Consider the following 16,758-nt stretch of genomic DNA (forward strand, 5'->3'; position numbering starts at 1 on the left):
ATGAGACGACAATGCAGTATTTATAATAAAGATGAAATGAGTGGAACTCGATGGCGCCAGCAGCCCCGGAGCTCCTGCTGCTTGGACTAATGCATTTTGCATTAGCACGTCTGGATATCTGGCACTAGAAAGTCCTGAAAATGCTTTTACAAAATAGCAGCATTCTTATAGCAGCAGCATTTCTTCCTATCACCCCCACTGGCTAGCACAGCACAGCCCCTGCAGCTGGGTGGATCACCGGGGAGGTTTCAGGCCACTGAGACCTGTTTTCCACTCACCTTCTTGAAGCCAGGTTGCTTTTTGTCCAACTCACCTGCCCACATTTACAAGCAGCTGTACCAAAAGGGCTGATGCCTTCACAGGGCACCTGCTCAAGCAGGGATGGGTGTACGGGGTACCCATCTTTGTCTGGGATCTTGGGGCTTGGCCCAGGGAGGCAGGTTCCGTGCCTTCTTATGTTATGGTAGGGGACTGCTGGGCAACCACACATCACAGTGAATATACAACACAGAATCACATCTGTAAGTAGATTTACTCTGCATTGGCTAAATAAATAACATCTGTTTTACAAGAATCTCTAGATCTGTATCCCATACTACTCCATGAGTACAACAGTTAACCTTATATTTGCCTTGGAAGCAATACAAAATCCTCTAAGGAATTAATAGCCAGCAACTGCATGTCAACAGAACAATTTATTTTTCATTCTTTCCCCCAGCAGTCTGAAGAGACACGTCCCCTATTTCCTTTTGAAATCTGGATTTGAAAAACTTTACATTGTTGCATCTTCCCATAACTCTGCACAATGACACTAGCAGCAATGAGCGAAGCCAACCAGCCCCAGGACATACTCTGGGGCAGGTGGCAAGACTGCCTGGGTGCAGCTGTCATCAGAAGCAGATGGTACCTTCTTTTTAATAACTATGTTCATAGAAAGGAAAAACTCAGAAATTCAGGGGTTTCTTTTGTTTTTGACGTATACAAATGAATTCTTGTCCTAAGAAATAAGTGATGACAGAATTTATTTTGATAATTCTTAAAATATAGACCTTGTATGTTCGGTTTTCTTTTTTTTTTTTACCTAAGCCTCTCCTACACAAGCTTATCTCTGTACAGAAGAAGAACATCAGTCTGAGGGGGAAATCAAAAATGGGATTAGAGGCTGCCAAAAAGTGTGGGAACAAGTTAATGAGGATTGAGGCAGGAAGAATATAATAAATTGATGAAGTTGTTGTCTTGATTGCTGTATGCTCAAGTCCAGCTAAGCTTCTTCCTTCCAGAAGCAAGGCTGGTCTTGGCCTCTGACACCCAAGTGCTAGAGAAACAAGATGGGGTAGCAGCTGCTGAACCTCAGGTTCATGGATAAATTGCTTTTGGCTTGATTTTTCAACAACCCTGTGCTCAGTAGGCTGAACTCTTTAAAATCTATTCTTAATACCTCAACTTCATTTACAGGAAATACTCACTAGACCCATAGAATGTGGACAGGGTTGTTTAGTTTTCATAGCAGAGTGCCTAGAAGCTGCTCAACATTAATAAGTCCAAGCCACGGTGCTTTTCACTGCTAACCCCCTCACATACTGAAGGAGAACGGGCATGTTGACTTCACCCCAACTGGAGGATGAAAAGAAACCAACAGTTACCTATGTTTTAAGAAAACCCTGGTGAGACATGTCTTGCAATAAGTTACTTAAACCAAGGCAGGCAGGGTGTTTCAGCGAGGACAGAACCACTCCGGAAGCCTGAGCTGTGGAGATAAACTAGTAAAAATGCCTTCAAATACCACATGTGGCAATAGCTCAATGCCTGGGATATCAAGTCAAAGGCAAGTCTCCAGAGCAGGCAGAGACCCCAGGTCATGACTCTGCAGGCTGTCGAGACTGGTCAGGATATGTCTTGGATGCAGAGCTGTGATCTGGACTGAGGTTTTGACTTGACTTGTTGCTAGTCAGAAGAGTTCCCAGGGGAAAATATCTTATACAAAGTGAGCTCCGTGTCATGACTCCAGTAAGTCTTAAAGTCTGGATTGGTGTCCAAGAGGAATCTGAAGCATTTAGCAGCACAGATGTTGCCGGCTTCAGGAGGATGTGCTGCTGGCCTCGCTCCACAGGTTCCCTGGGGATGATCTGAGCTTTAACTGAAAGCTGCTTTAAGTTCTGCAGGCAGTTCTAGAGGAAGACTGGACACCCTGGCTCTGCAGAAGGTGCACATAAGGGCAGAGTCCTTCACTTCTGCAAGTAGAAAAGCGAAAATGTTGCCTCTATAAGCAAAGCCAAAGAAAGCAGCTCTCAGAGCCAGTTCTGGGCTCACAGGGAACACGAAAGCCTCTCATGTTTCTGGCCCAATACAACCTTAGTCCAGCTTTCTACTGGGATGCATTTAAACTTTCCTTTCAAGCATCAGTGCTTTCTTATCATCTCCCCATTCCATCTCACACACTGCTACTTCTTTGCCTTCTTTCTAATGAAACCACTGGCTCAGAGAGTCTAAGCTGATGCTCAGCCTGGATGAAGAAATGGCCATGGAGGGATACAATTTGTGACAGGTAATTCTGATTTATGCCACTTGGTGCTATCACACAGGGATTTGAAAACAACATGTCCCAGTGCAGCCACATGTATTTTGCTGTCTGCTAGTCTGTGAAGCCTGGAACAGCTTAAGGCTTGGTATGTATCCTGCTCCGCTCGGAGCAGAAAGTATCCTGTTAATGCTGAAATGTATTTTGACAACATGCATAAAGCGTTATCCTTCCTGCAGGGGATCTCAGCAGAGAAATGATTGGAGTCACTGGTCCAGGATGAGTAGATGTGGCAACAGGCCATGCTGTGGGAGTTTTAGCTTCCCACCTTTGCTGTTCATGGTTTACTGGGTGAGCTGGGGCAGCTGGTTTCCCTTCTGGGTGGTGCCTGGAAACAGCAACAGATCTGGGAGTGAAAGTTCTTAGATGCCGCTTGCTGGGCCCTCAGTTTAAAGGACAGTAACTTGCTGCTTTGGTGAAGAGCCAGTCCCAAATAACCCCCTAGTGTTGAATTGGCCTCAAGGCAGGACAGCGGGAAAGCCAGTGGTGTGACGGATCTGTCGCTGCCCTCAGAAATGACCCTTGTGGATCCCACCAGGGAAAGAGCTTTGCACAGGAAGGGAAATGTCTGAAATGCAGCTCCCTCAGGAGATTTAAGAATCGCCCAAGGGAGCGTTTTGAAGAAAGCCTAGGAGAGCAGGAGTGCTGGGAGACCTGCATGGGTGAGACCCCGAGGATGGGGCAAAGACAGGGGAAAGGAGAGGTGCAAGATTATCCCATGCAGATGTGCAACCCTGCAAAGGAGACTCAAAACAGGGCTACCTGCCGCATGACACAACTGTATGCAGCGGTACTGCAGGAGCAGGGAGCGCCACGTGATGCCCGGCAGGACCGTGCTGTTGGGGTGTTGCCCAGTGAAGTGGCCACTTCGTGAAGCTTCGGCAAGCCTGCAGAGCCCATGTTCCGAATTCCAAGCATGGAGGCAGTAGCTCTGTCCTTCCAAGCACACTGCACGTGATGTGATCCAACCATCAGAGGACCCATTCAGTTGTGGGTAGGTGCCGGCTGCAAGGGCAGCCCCAGCTTGGAGTTTCCCTGCTTCAGGGAATGTCACTGTATTATCTGTCTCTTCTTATACTTCTTATGTTCTTCACACATATTTTCATTGTGATGTGCTGTGTCAATGCAGTCACATGTAAAAAGCAGTCAGGATATACTACACAAAAACAGGAAAGATCTTTAATCTTAGGGTCATGAGAATGACAATTGACCTAGCAAAGCTACTTGTCCAGTTGTTTTACTTCTAATGTACTTGTTTTTTCTTAAGTATTGGCAGTGCTTCACACCTCTGGATTTCAGCAGTGTCTCCAGCTCTGAAGTTTTAGATGAGCAATGGGTCAATGTAGGTCTTGAGGGAACTGCAGTGAACTAACAAATGACACCATCCAAGGAGAGCTCAGGAGGTGCCCTTGCTCTCTTTCAATCCATTTCTTCTTTTGTCTTGAAATACATTCAAAAGTCCCTTAAACAAATCAGTGGGGTTTGGTCCATCATTACTTGATTTTCTTCAGCTAGTGATTACTAATTCCCTTATTTGATGAAACAATTGGAATAATGCAAATAGATCTAAATAACAGCTGCAAATTAAATGATGCTCTAAGTACTATATAATAAACAAAGCAAGAAAAACACCTTCATTTTAACACTTGGAGTCATTGTATAAGCAGAATAAAATGCTTTAACATTCCAGAAGGAATGTTAAAAGTTGCAACATTCCTAAATTTTGGGTAGCGCAAACTGAGCTCTGCCATTGGAAAAGCATTGCACATATATGCTGTGCTTTAAAAATGACACTGGTGACTCTGTAAGAATGCTCAATGGACCAGCTTCCCAAAATGACATGCAAAAGTCCGTGATCCAAATATATTACTTCAGAGCATGGTTACAAGGCACAAACATCACTTATGGAAGTCTCCAAACCTAGGCTGAACTTTACAGCAGTGCCTAGCCTTAACCAATGCTTTCACTTTGAATTTACAGGATGGGAACACCCTTGCACAGGGTTGCTCACCCCACTTTGGCAGCGGACCAACCCAGCTCACCCTTGGAATGAACAGGCAACAGGTATGAGAAAGGGATAACACCCACAGCCTTTTGTGCTGCCTCCTAACTGCCCTGTCTCACCAAACTCCAAGAATGCCACTTTGAAGCAACAGAACACATGGAGCTTTTCTAAAGTTGCATTGCAGGTGAGGAGCAGAAACCTTTTGTTTCAAACTCCTGTGTTATCAGAAAACTTCTAGAGTTTCTCAGGCATTCATTACAAACCCACAATCTGTCTGATTGAGTGAGAATGCCTTGCAGCGGGATCGGGTTTTATCCAGCACCAGGTACGCTGATAACCCTCCCTAATCAGTCGCCAATCTCTGCTCAATGAAACCACTCCATGTGGTATTTTTACTGAAGCTATTTTTTAAATGATAGTGTGATATTTTGTTTTCTTTTGCTCATTTGTCAATGGAAGAACTGGCTGTGCTGTGTGTCTCCTCTGACAAGAAACCTGCAGTTATTTTTCAGCCCATTCCACATGGGATGGAGGCAGGGCTGAAGAAAGTGCTGCCTGCAGGCAGGGAGAGCTCTCCGGGGAGCAGCAACCCTGCAAACCACTGCCTGCTGGGGTCCCTTCGTGCCTGGCTGTGGAAAAGCCTTCTAGGTTCCTTCTGACTCTGGTGTTGACACTAATCTGGAACATTTTTCACAGTTTGGGTTGTTCTATGTTTAGCTGAGCTGCTACTTGCATGAATGTTTGGTTGTTTTGGGGTTATTTTATTTCCCCCCATTTGAGCTGCACTAGATTTTCAAGGAATTATACTGTTACGGTTTTAGGTACGAGCACCTAACCTAAAAAATGAAAATTAAAACCTGAAATGTCCGAAAGGCATCACTGTGTGGACAATTCACATTTCATTTTGTCAAGCAGCTTTCCCAGATGGAGATGTAACTGGTTCCAGCCCTTCATCCAAGCACCTGGACATCACTGCATGTTCCACAATGAGTTTAACATTTCATTCCTCTCAATAACGCATTACAGAGTGACACAAGTAACTTTTCATCCCCTGGGATTTCTTCTGGATGAAGGAACTATAAAATGCCTGCTGGAATTTTGCTGATTCCCAAGTGCTACACCGTTCAGCACTGTTTGATGACAGTTGTTCCACCATGATTTTCTAGCCCAAATTCAGACATAAATGGCTTACAGCAGGTAAAACCCTACTGAGAAATTTAAGTTGTCTATGTGTGTGCAGCTATCGGATACAAAACATGACTAATTAAATCCTGGAAAATTACATTCTCTGGTTTTAAGTCCTCTGAATGCACATGGGCCCAAGATTTCTGTTTTTATGCCCTGAGCAATTCCAGGATTTCTTCCACTGCCCTCTCTCGCATATAATATGTACACTCCTGCCTCCCTACAGAGCTAATCCCATAGACTTCAGCAAGATTACTGCTCAGGTAGCTCAAACACCTTTCCATCTAAGAAACAATGCTGAACCCAGTCACAGGAGAGATGCCAGTCTCTTGGGTCAGTCCTAGGAGCAGAACTAGATCTTTACTATGGTTTTCTGCCCTGATCCAGCAGCTGGAGTAAGGGGGAGAATTGCACCCCTGCTTAGCCTGAGTTCTAATCCTTACCAGTTATTGAGGCTGGTTTCTTCCCTGCAGAATCCAGTAGAACTGGATTGAAACCAACACGCTTATTTTCCATTGAGAAACTGACTGATACTCTAAAACATCTTAAATTCCCTAGTTTCTAATCCAAAAGTCATTGAGAATACCAGGTATAGTTGGATGTGCTAGATTTTAAGGTATGTTGGACTCTAAAAATTTATGCTGCCTTTGGTTAAGATTCCTATGACAATAATAAAAGAAGCTGTAAAAATATGTCCCTTATTCATCATGGATTTAAGTCAGGATTTCATTGCTCTAATCATTAACTAGACTGCTGCATGATCTATGAAAATTACTCTGTAATATTTATGAAATGTGACCTTTGTTAATTCAGTGTTACAAAGCATTGGATTCATTCTGTTTGCAAGTGGAACAGATTTTCAAATCACTCTGCAATTAGTATAGTTTGATCTAACCAGCCTATCTCTGCATGGGGTAGCCTTCTACTGAAACAGCAGGATTGCTGTTAGAAATTAAATGCATTTTCCATACAGCTGAATGCAGGGCTGTAACACCTGCTTGCACTACATCATCTTTGGCAAAGGTAACTGCTGAATGAATATCCCCAATAAGGGAAAGTGGTAAGCATACTTAGAAAGCCTTTTGTTATGAGAAACACCTCAACTGAAAAAAAATTGTACATGGTCAAAAATGTTCGTGATGTCATAAGAGGAAATCAAAAGGAAATAGGATAATCTCAGGCTGAAAGAGGCACTATTAGCCATTCCATAATAGATACAGATCAAGCAACAGCAAGTGAAGATTCGGGAGCCCAGTGGAGTCGAGATGCTTTGGTATGTGATTCTCCAAATCAGTCCCAAGGCCACCAGTAGGAGGGGATGGTAAGATTCCCTCCCCACCTAAAATCCTACTTTCCTGATCTAGCTAATACCACCATGAATTTCTGATTTTCGGCATCATACAGGACAACCTGTGCCACTTCAGCACGTGTGGCGTGTTGGAGGAACAAAGTTTCATCAGAGCGACAAATGTGCCAGACAAGTATCGTGCAGTGGTACCACGTGGCACCATTCAACAGCAGGTCACTAAGGGTGTGCAGCATCCCTACCATTCATATCATATTTTTCCATCCCCAGAGCGCTGTGTGGTGTGACAGCACTCCATTTTCAATACAGGGTAATGAATGCTTAGTCCAGCTGGGACTGCTTCAAATGACACATGTCACGAACAAACTGAGCATTTTCCTCTCCCTGTGTTAGTCCCCTGAGCTTGTCCACTAGTGGTGGTCAAAATCAGAGTTTGGTTTGATGAGCCAAGTTCAGCTCTGATGAAATCTCTCCATAGAATTGTAAAAGAGACTCGTTTGGTCCCCTTGTAGATCTGTTTTATTTTTCCTGTAGCATGACATCCGACTGTGCTTTCCTTTGGAGGAAACAAACATCCTCTTGGATAAAGAGGACTGGAAAGCCACAGAGACACCACCCGCATGCTCTGCTCCCTGTGTGGGAACAGAGAGGAGGCTGAGGCAGAACGGGGATGGGGTGGGCAGCAGGCCCCCATCCAGGACAAACTGGTGCAGCTGCCCTGCAGACAGCACAGCTCTGCCAGACCTGCAGCTGCTCCAGCTCACTGTGCTTTCGTAGGTCAAGGACACTTCTCATGAGGAAGGTGCTCAGCTCTTCATGACAGTCCTGCCTTTCAAACCAGCATTTTAGCACAGTTTTCCTCAGGGGAAACAATATTAACCTACAGGACATGAGCGGTTTGATGTGAAGGCAGCAGCACAGCCTGCAAAGAGAAAGTCCTGTCCATGCTCTTCTGTCAGTCAATTCTCTATGGTTCATGATTTGGTCCCAAAATTCAAAGCTGCCTGCAAGGCTGGCCGACAAAGCCTGACGAGCCTCTCCCTGTGACCTTGATGATGTGCCAGCAAACAAAGAAGCTGCTAAGGAAACTAGTGCGAGTTGTGCCTGTGAATGACATGGACGTCTTGGCATCTGGCCAAAAATTATGGCACTCATTCCCAGAACTCACCAGAATTGGGGAACCCTCCTTCCTCCACGTCACTCTGCTGTCCCTCAAGGGAAAGTAAAAAATACAGATGCCTGAGCGAGGAAAGAGAAAGAGAGAAGCTAGACACGTACAGGCTGTTGTGATACGGGAACTGGGGAAAAAACAGTCCCCATAAGTATTGGTACTATGAGCCGCAGCATTGCCTGCTAGCGGCAGTGGGGAGAGAGACTCTCCAACAGGCTCCACTTGCCACCAGCCCACCCCACCTTTCAGGTGCACTTCTTTGGATGCCTTTCCCATTTCCCAAAATTGTTATCAAATACAGGAAAATTTGGAAGGGGTTAAATCATGTGTGATGAACCAACTGGCAAGAAGGAGAAGATTTGGGAGTGAACATGTGAAACCAGGGAGTAGAGGAAGGAGCAGCAGCTCAGCCCCTCCAGGCATGCCAGGAACACAAACGCTTGCCCTGGCAGGCACAGTGAAGGCAGTGGACGGGCAGTGACTGTGGCACGCGGAAGGAGGGCAGCAACAGCGTGGGCCTCTGGCTTCTTGCTCGGGCTCCATTGCGTGCATTTATTGCAGCTGCACATGCCTGCACTGGTGCGGACTGTGTGAAGTCCTGGAGGAACTGGTTATCCTACAGCTCTGACACACTCACAGATCCAGGGAAAGAAGGAGGCTGAGAGAGAAGTGATCTGAGCAAAAACAAGGCTAGAAATCCCCAAGTTCCTGCTGGAGACCTGTGCTGGAGTCAGGTTCCTCCCTGCTGATCTGAGCAAGTTCCTCTGTCACAACAGAACGTTTTCTCTTTTCAGGATCACGGATTGCTCCATCAGACAAAATAGTTTCCTACTACTGTGTCCTTCCTTAAAGATGGGGCTGTCTCTACCATGCGCTGCTGTCCTCTTCTAGCAAACACACTTAAGTGTGCTGTGAGTGCCCCACACACCTTTGTTATGTCTATCAGATCCCAACATGGGTGGTGTGAAATCCCCATTTGGTTTCAGGTCTTCTTTGTTTTTTTTTCAACAACTTCAGCATTTTTGAGCTTCTGAAGGTTTAGGAGTTTCTACTTTCTTGCATAATTAGGAAATTGGGAGCTGTGGTTTATCTACTCGTTTCCTGTGAAACACAAAGGGCCTGAGAGATGGGGGATGCGTGTATGTGTGTGTGAGAGTGTGTATGTGTGTGTGTGCTGGGGGATGCAGAGGGTGTGGATAAGTCTGCCTAGGGAGTACAAGGGTGAGTTTGCAGTATCATGAGCAGAGATTTCCCCTAGCTCCCACTGGCATGAAGAGAAGACTGCAGTTACATTAGTTTGGGACTTCTGGAAAGTACCCCTCGCAGCCAAGGTGATGTGCTGCAGCCTGTTGTCACTGTAGCTCTCGTGCTGTGGTTCAACGGTCAGGGCAGTCCTCCCGTCTTGCCTATCAACGGACATTGCAGTGCTTGCCGAGCACCTTCTCTTCCTCACCAATGTTGTTGACATTTTCTACCATTCAAATCCCTTCCTACGTTGCAATGTTTGCCACAGAAGCATTTTGTTGACGAGTGGGTGTTTCAGCCAGCTGTGACAAGGAAGGGGCATGGTGGGTGTGAGGGATGGTCCATCCATCAAGGTGCAGGCAGCACTGAGGGAGAGACTGGTTCTCCCCATCCGAGCTGCCCCTTTCCATCCAGCCCCACCCCTGCCGCTGGGCTGGGATAGCTGCGCAAACGGCAAACAGGCACAAAGCGTGCCAGGATTCAGCAGCACTCATTTTTGTAACCAGCCTTCCAGCTGCCAGAAGAAGGCGAAGTTCCCGTATGAAAATGTTTTCAGTTGAATATAACATAAAAAGTAATAATAGATATTTCAAGATGTAAACAGTAGCTCTTTTCCTCCAGAAAAAAAAAAAAAAAAAAATCACAAGTACAGCCTTTGTGTGTCACATAGCTGTTTACTAACATGCAACATAACTCTAGGGATCAAAAGTGGGGGAAAGAAAACTGGATTAAAGGAAGTGTGGTGGTTTTTTTAACCTAAAGTGTTCTGCATAAAACTATTATGCTGAGAAGATGACTGATGTAACCAGAGTGTGTTTTAAAGCATGTCATGAATACTTTTTATGCTTTCTGAACACACAAAGAGAAATCCCAGAAGAGAATTAATTTACAAATCTGATTAAGCATAGTGCCTAAGTGGCAAAAAGCATCATGCAATTAATAGTAGACTCTACAGGTAAGCAAAGCTTTAAAAAATAAACATTCTCTAGGAAGACCCCAGATGTGTGTGTTTTCAGTAGTTTACTGTGTTTGATTAGATGTCAAAAGCACAGATAATGAAAGCAGAAGTCATGCTGAGGTATTATTTCCAACCTCTCCTTCATTAAGCCATCATACTGCCTGTCTAGTGTACATTATATATCTTAATTTGAGAAGCAAAGGCAAGCCTGTAAATAGAGGAATGAGTCCTAAGACAGGGGTTTTCTACCTGATGTCAAGACAGACTTAAAGCATAGTCCCTGGCCAGTCACAGTGGAATAAGTTTGGGGGAACCAAGAACCTGCCATCTCCCAGGGGTTTTGTTGCTCACAAAGCACAACCTATTCCCCCATTGTTGACCCACACAGTAGGGCCAACTCTTTCCCCCTGGGTGCAAGATCTGTGCTGCTTTTCACAAGGCCATGACAAGCTCCTGCCCCAGCCTCCTTTGGCACAGGTCCCAGCTACCTGAGTCTCGACAAAAGTTACCTTTTGTATGGGTTTTGTCAGCCTTCATTCATTCACATTCACAGAATAGTTTATGATAGAAGTGAGCAGTAGTATTGCTCTGCAATTGGAGTTTACTTGCCTTCTGGGACTTTCTGAGTTCACAGGAGTTTGGATGTTAATTACAATCCCTAATAGCTGTAGATCAGGGTGTATTCAAACTCCAAACGGATGTTTATTAGAAGTTAAAGCTTTAAGTCTCATCAGTGCACCTCTGAATGTTACAGCCATCTTTATATACATAGGAATATACTTCTACTAATCTTCTTACCCCCGGGTAACTGCCCATAAACATAACACTTCTAAACAACCCTCATCATTTCATTCAAAACAGAGAGGTGACAGAATGACTTAGCATGGCTTAGACTTTCCCACGTGTGTAAGTGGTGAAATGCCCTGTCCTACTGCTGTCATGGCAGTCACTTGATATGGATCCACCTCCCACCAGCCTTAGCTCACCCGTATTGGAGGCAAAAGTGAAAATCCATCCTTGTCTTACAGGATGGAGGATAGAGGATCATTTCATGGTGAAAGCCCTAAACTAGATTTGAGGTGTCCAAGACATCACAGGTACTTCATTACCCCTGGCAATAAGAGATGGGGACTTCTCTGTGTTTCTGCTTCCCTCTGCATAGGGAAGGTTTATTCATAACAACTTTCTCCTACCTTTGTCTATTTTCTCTGTGTTGACTGTAAGGTCTTCACATTAAAAACAGCTCTCTCACTGTGTGCAGATCATCTAGACTAGTGGGATCTTGGTCTCCGGTAAATACCAAGAGACCAGCAACGATGAAGTAGAGGTGCCAGCGTCCTAACAAAGTAGAAAAAGGAGAATCCATTAAGTAATGGCCTGAAACTACTTTTCTGTGGGCTAGTAAAACATACACTCACTTACACAATGCAGACACTGTCAGCGAAGCAGGAAGTCATTTCCTCAGCATCGAGTCTGTGCCGTAACTGCAGGGAGTCCAACACCTTGGACGTGGCTTAGGTAGAGAATCTGTGTCACACAAAAGGAGACGAATGGAACCAGCATGAAACCATTGAAAACAAAGGAAGGCAAACAAAAATAGGACAGACAGCATCAGAGACACAGAGCCAAGTACAAAGCAAACAAAAAAAATAGACCTGTGGAAAGCTGGAAGTTAAGACAAATAAGCTAAGTAAGTAAAATTCTTCATTTGGACCCCAGTTTCTTCCACCTCGTTACTGAAATTTCTCCCAATCCTAAAATCACACATCAACACAAAGGACATGGCACCCCACATGACACTTGCATGGTAAACATCTGCTTAAGGATGAAGATTGCCCTTTGTAACTTTTGCAGTTTGCAGCCACCGCATTTAGCAAACACAGTGTTGTGTGGGTCCTGTAAGGCTGGGTTCTAACCACTACATGCTACAGCATCTTAGGTTTTAGTCCCCAAACAGACAGAGCAGCCTAAGTGATTTTTTTTTTGCATGCAACGTTGCTGCCAGCGAGTTGTGCCTTTTGGAGGCCATTCCTTCTCCCCTCCACATCATCACAGAAGTGTTTTGGAGTTGTTGAGCAAAGGTCTTCCCTTTTGCTGGAATTCAGTGCCTCAAGCTAAGGACCAAAACCAGCGTTCAGTTTGAAGATTCAGCTGGTGAAACACCACATTCAATCATTGCTGGCCAGACTTATGCAGCCTCCCATCCACAATCCCTGAAAAAAGCATCCACTAAATCAATTCCATCCATGCAGCTATAGTTAGAGTCTGCAAACACTTACATGCTCATTAGCATGATTGATTTCCCATTATCTAATTAATTACTGCAGATTTCACATTTTCACATTACTAGCTTTGTTCAAGAGTAGCAAATGGCACATCATCACAAGCTGATGGCACTGATCTTGTCTTTGTCCTGTATGTTGCGTTTTTCCCCAAACTGGTGCGAAGTCCAACCAGGCACTATAAGAGCAGCCCAGGTGGGCTCTGGGTGCTCCCTCCTGTGCCAGAGCCTGGAGCCAAATCTCTCACAGGCTTCTCACGCTGAAGGTGCCAAAGGCTCCCTAGGTAACCCAGCCCACTGCCTCCTTCTCAGAACATTCTGCTGACATCTGATGCCCTTGCTGCAATTTAGATGCTTCTTCCTCTCTTGGATGCTGAAAGCCAATGATTGCATTAGGGGGTTTTGCATAAGGAAGGGAGCTTGTTACAGTCTTTCTGCCTGACTCTTCACACGGTTTCCTTACTTAGACCAACAAATGAGTGTGGGAAGTTGTACTTGCTTTATGTGGAATACGAGATTATGTCAGCCAGGGTGAAATCAAGTCCATAATTTTTTATTCTAAACCATACTTCACAGACACAGTTCCTACAGAGTTGTCATTTAACAGCCAGTCTTCTTTCTCCATAGGAGTAATTAGCTTGCAATCATTTAATTAGGCCCACAACTGATGAGAGCCTGGTGCATAGCCTATCGAAATAAAGGAGAAGATACAAATTGATTTTAACATGTTTTCAGGCAGACCCAATCTTCCAAAGCAAATAGAGAGATAAGACAGCATCTGCTGACTATTCACCTGCCAAGTCTTTGTGCTGATCTCTAATTTTAGGTCCTGCAGGCAACTGTCCAGGTTATTTACCACCTGGGCTGTTTTGATCTTCTCTAAAATGTGTGCATTGATGTAGGAGTTCTCTTTTCTCTTCCACGATAATACTGGCTCAACTATATCAGCAGTATAAGGTTCAGGATCAATACTGATTCCTCCCTCATTCAGCTGAGCAGCACTTTATTTACCTAATTATTAATATCTATTAAGAGCCTGAACTGGCAAATCTTGACTGAGCAGTCCAAAATGCATGAGGGCAACATGGTATAGAAATGCAGAGTGCTATTATTATGTACAATATGGAATGCACCTATGATCTTTCCATGACACATTAAATTGGATTCATCGTAGCTAACAGAAGTAAGTGAAGGAATCCTATGGCTGGATCAGCCACATTAGGCACTAGTATTTCCCTACAAGGCATAGAACTCAATGATTGGCTTGCATACTTACTGCAGGCCTGTAGATATATTATAGATACACACTCTTCGATAAACAAAAATTTGTTCTTCCATATATGTATGCACATAGCTTGGCTCCTGGAGAACAACTGTATGAAAAGACATCAGAAGTCCACCTCTAATTTCTTTCTCATCTCAAAATCTGATTCATCCAGCTTAAAACTCATCTGATTTTGGTTGTCCAAGCACCAAGGTGAGCAATCTCCATGCTTAAATTTGAAAATGCAACTTTCTCCTTCCTTGGTTCCTCATCTGTAATAAATATTCTATGAACTAATGGCCGTTAACTGCTTTGTTGGTCACCATAGGACACATGAACTCATTCTTCCATATCTAGGTGGATTTTCAGACCAAAGAGCAATACAAATTTGTCGGAGCTTCTTCCTGTAAACTCAGCAGATGTGATTCACAGATACAGGGGAACCAGGTATCTCAGGTAAGAAAATGTTATTTTTTTAATGTTCAGAAGACAGATGCCATTGAGACTGTGTTACTACTGGCTGATCTTATTCAGAAAGCCCACAGTTGCTTCCCTGCCCTCTTAAAGTGGACGTTCTGTTTGCTTCTCTCTCTGTCCTGGATTGCAACAGTGGTGCTAAGCATGAAGGCAGCTTAGAAGATGATCACAGCAAGGTAGAATATGGTTGTAGTGCTATATGATATGCTTAAATCTACCTAACGAGAAGATCTTACTGCAAATTTTGTTGGATAAAGGAGAAATGTTTAATTTATCAGCTCATTCAAGCAGTGACCTCAAGCACATGCCCGTGCCCCTCAAAAGCACTCTAACACAAAGTGAGTCTGAGACACAGTTTCTTCAAAGCCTCGTTGCGCTGCACTAGTCTATATATTCTGTGGAAGCTTAATACAATGCAAATGTTCACAAGACCCCTTTTCTATGTCAAGGGAATGTCATAAGGCCAGGTTATGTCTGAGATTCTGATCTGAAATCAGACAACAAATCCTTCCTTGGCAGTGTATCATAATGCTGAACACGCCAGACTGGGGACATCGAGTCATCTGCCCAGCTCTTCCCCTGCCTTTGCTGAGTGACACTGGCCAGTTGTTTTGCGTGTGTCTCATTTCTTTTATGTCTTTTAAAATGAAATCAGTGATGTCACTGCTTTTTGTGAAGTGCTTTGAATGTAGCAGCATCAGTGAAGGTTTTTAGGACAATGCTATCCAAAATTGTCAGGCATGATTTAGGTGGAATAGAGTTGAGGCAGAGCAGTATGATGGGGTAAATCAGCATCTCTCAAGCTTTCCAATCTAGGCCTCACTTCAATCAGTTAAGAATAATTTCATGCCTGATCACAGAAATGGCTGCAGGGCCTGGCGGCGGGGTACGGCACATCTCGCTGCTCGGACAGTGCTGGCAGAGAGGGGCACTCAATGCTCCTGCAGCCAAACTCTCAAGGAGGCTAAGATACAAATGCTTTTCATAATACAGCAATTAACAAGAAATGAATGTTACGAGGGACTGGCATTCACTTTGAAATACTTTTTTTTTCAGATTTGACTTTCAAGCATGCCTGTTCCATAGCATTTCATGAACCCTTGTTAAATCCCAAACAAAACCAGAAGAAATTGAATTGTTTTGGGAAAACCAGTGATACAAACAATGCAGCAAACAACTGGTCAGGAGCAAGCGGCAAGCTGGGCTAGCAAGCATCATACAGAGCCCACCAACTCAAATGCATGCAAATCACTCAGGTCCATGGGACACTACAGTATCTATATTGTTCATTTGTTGTCCTGGTCCTTGGACCAAGCTACTTTCCAAGCCTACACCTGGATACAGTTCAAGGGGTGTGGCAGGTCAAGGACCAGTCCAGAAGGCCCATTGAGCGAGACTGCGCAGCCGTGACTCCTTCACACTACAGTCCCTCAACGCTGTAGTAGCAACTCATGAACCCAAACATCTCACACAACTTCAAGTCAAGTCATCTCAGCTTTAAGCTCTGAAAGCAGCTCTCTGATGGGCTGCCACGTATCTTCAGGCACTTTGAATTTAAAAAACCCTCCCCAAACTAAAAGCAAACCACAAATAAAATGAAGTAATGATAAAAAGCCACATGTGTACCAGCAGCAACCCAGAGGAGACACAGGGCTGCAGTGACATCTGCCATTGAGATGAGGGATGGAACATGGTCTTTGGCCCTGCTTTATTTGGCAGGACAAAGGTAGGCAACGTGTCTCAAATTGAACTTGGGCACTGACAAAACTGATACTACTGAAAGTTCTTTCTCTTCTACTTTCTGGTGTTCTGAATCACAGAGGAGATGAGAAATTAAATGGTATTTGAGATGGTGAGACAAGGAGCTGAAACTTGTCAGTGCCAGCTCTGTGTGCAGCTCCCCTCCTCTGCAGGAAGACAACTAACTCTTTGCTAATTAGCTTAGCCTTGCAACACCCAAGGAAACAGAGGGCAGGACTCCAAGGCACAGTGAAGCAGGCTATTTCTTCACATAGGGGTAAGACACAGTATGGAATTTAAAACAGATGGAAGAAAGAAACATGCAGTAGCTGCAATGAGCCAAATCTGAAAAGCATGGAAGGCCCAATTATTTCTTTAAGGCTGTATGTGGGGAATAGTGAGTTAAGTTCCTTGAATTACCAATCCTCAAGTGCAGAGCTCTGCCCTCCTCACAGCTCAGGGCAGGCAGCAGTTCCAATGTCACTATTCTCACATCCATGTCACACCACAGGGTGGATTTTGGGGAAAAAAAAAAGGTGTTGTAACAT

The 16,758-nt window shown here is 44.4% G+C and overlaps 3 long non-coding RNA genes across 6 annotated transcripts in view; 2 read left to right on the top strand and 1 right to left on the bottom strand.

Moving 5' to 3' along the window:
* The window catches only part of LOC138720323 (uncharacterized), a 43,298-nt gene that overhangs the window by 25,756 nt on the left and 784 nt on the right, over nt 1-16,758 (bottom strand). The window contains exons 1-3 of one of the 2 annotated variants that reach the window (XR_011337393.1): nt 16,631-16,673; nt 11,871-11,975; nt 11,642-11,786 (exon numbers count right to left, since the gene is read on the bottom strand). This is a non-coding gene — a long non-coding RNA (uncharacterized lncRNA). Of the gene's footprint in view, nt 1-11,641; nt 11,787-11,870; nt 11,976-16,630; nt 16,674-16,758 lie in introns of those variants that run through there. The other variant, XR_011337394.1, reaches the window with a different exon arrangement.
* LOC138720321 (uncharacterized) lies at nt 3,189-11,793 on the top strand. 3 transcript variants are annotated; one of them, XR_011337389.1, is made up of 3 exons: nt 3,189-4,908; nt 5,995-6,101; nt 11,710-11,793. It is a non-coding gene; the product is annotated as an uncharacterized lncRNA (long non-coding RNA). The 3 variants fall into 3 exon arrangements; XR_011337390.1 differs by lacking the exon at nt 11,710-11,793 and adding an exon at nt 9,040-9,150; XR_011337388.1 differs by lacking the exon at nt 11,710-11,793 and having other exon boundaries at nt 3,192-3,920; nt 4,559-4,908; nt 5,995-6,977.
* On the top strand, nt 13,941-15,863 carry LOC138720320 (uncharacterized). The gene is made up of 3 exons (XR_011337387.1): nt 13,941-14,206; nt 14,322-14,449; nt 15,527-15,863. It is a non-coding gene; the product is annotated as an uncharacterized lncRNA (long non-coding RNA).

Source organism: Phaenicophaeus curvirostris, chromosome 4 (genome assembly GCF_032191515.1).
Source record: "Phaenicophaeus curvirostris isolate KB17595 chromosome 4, BPBGC_Pcur_1.0, whole genome shotgun sequence".
NCBI classification, from domain to species: domain Eukaryota; kingdom Metazoa; phylum Chordata; class Aves; order Cuculiformes; family Cuculidae; genus Phaenicophaeus; species Phaenicophaeus curvirostris.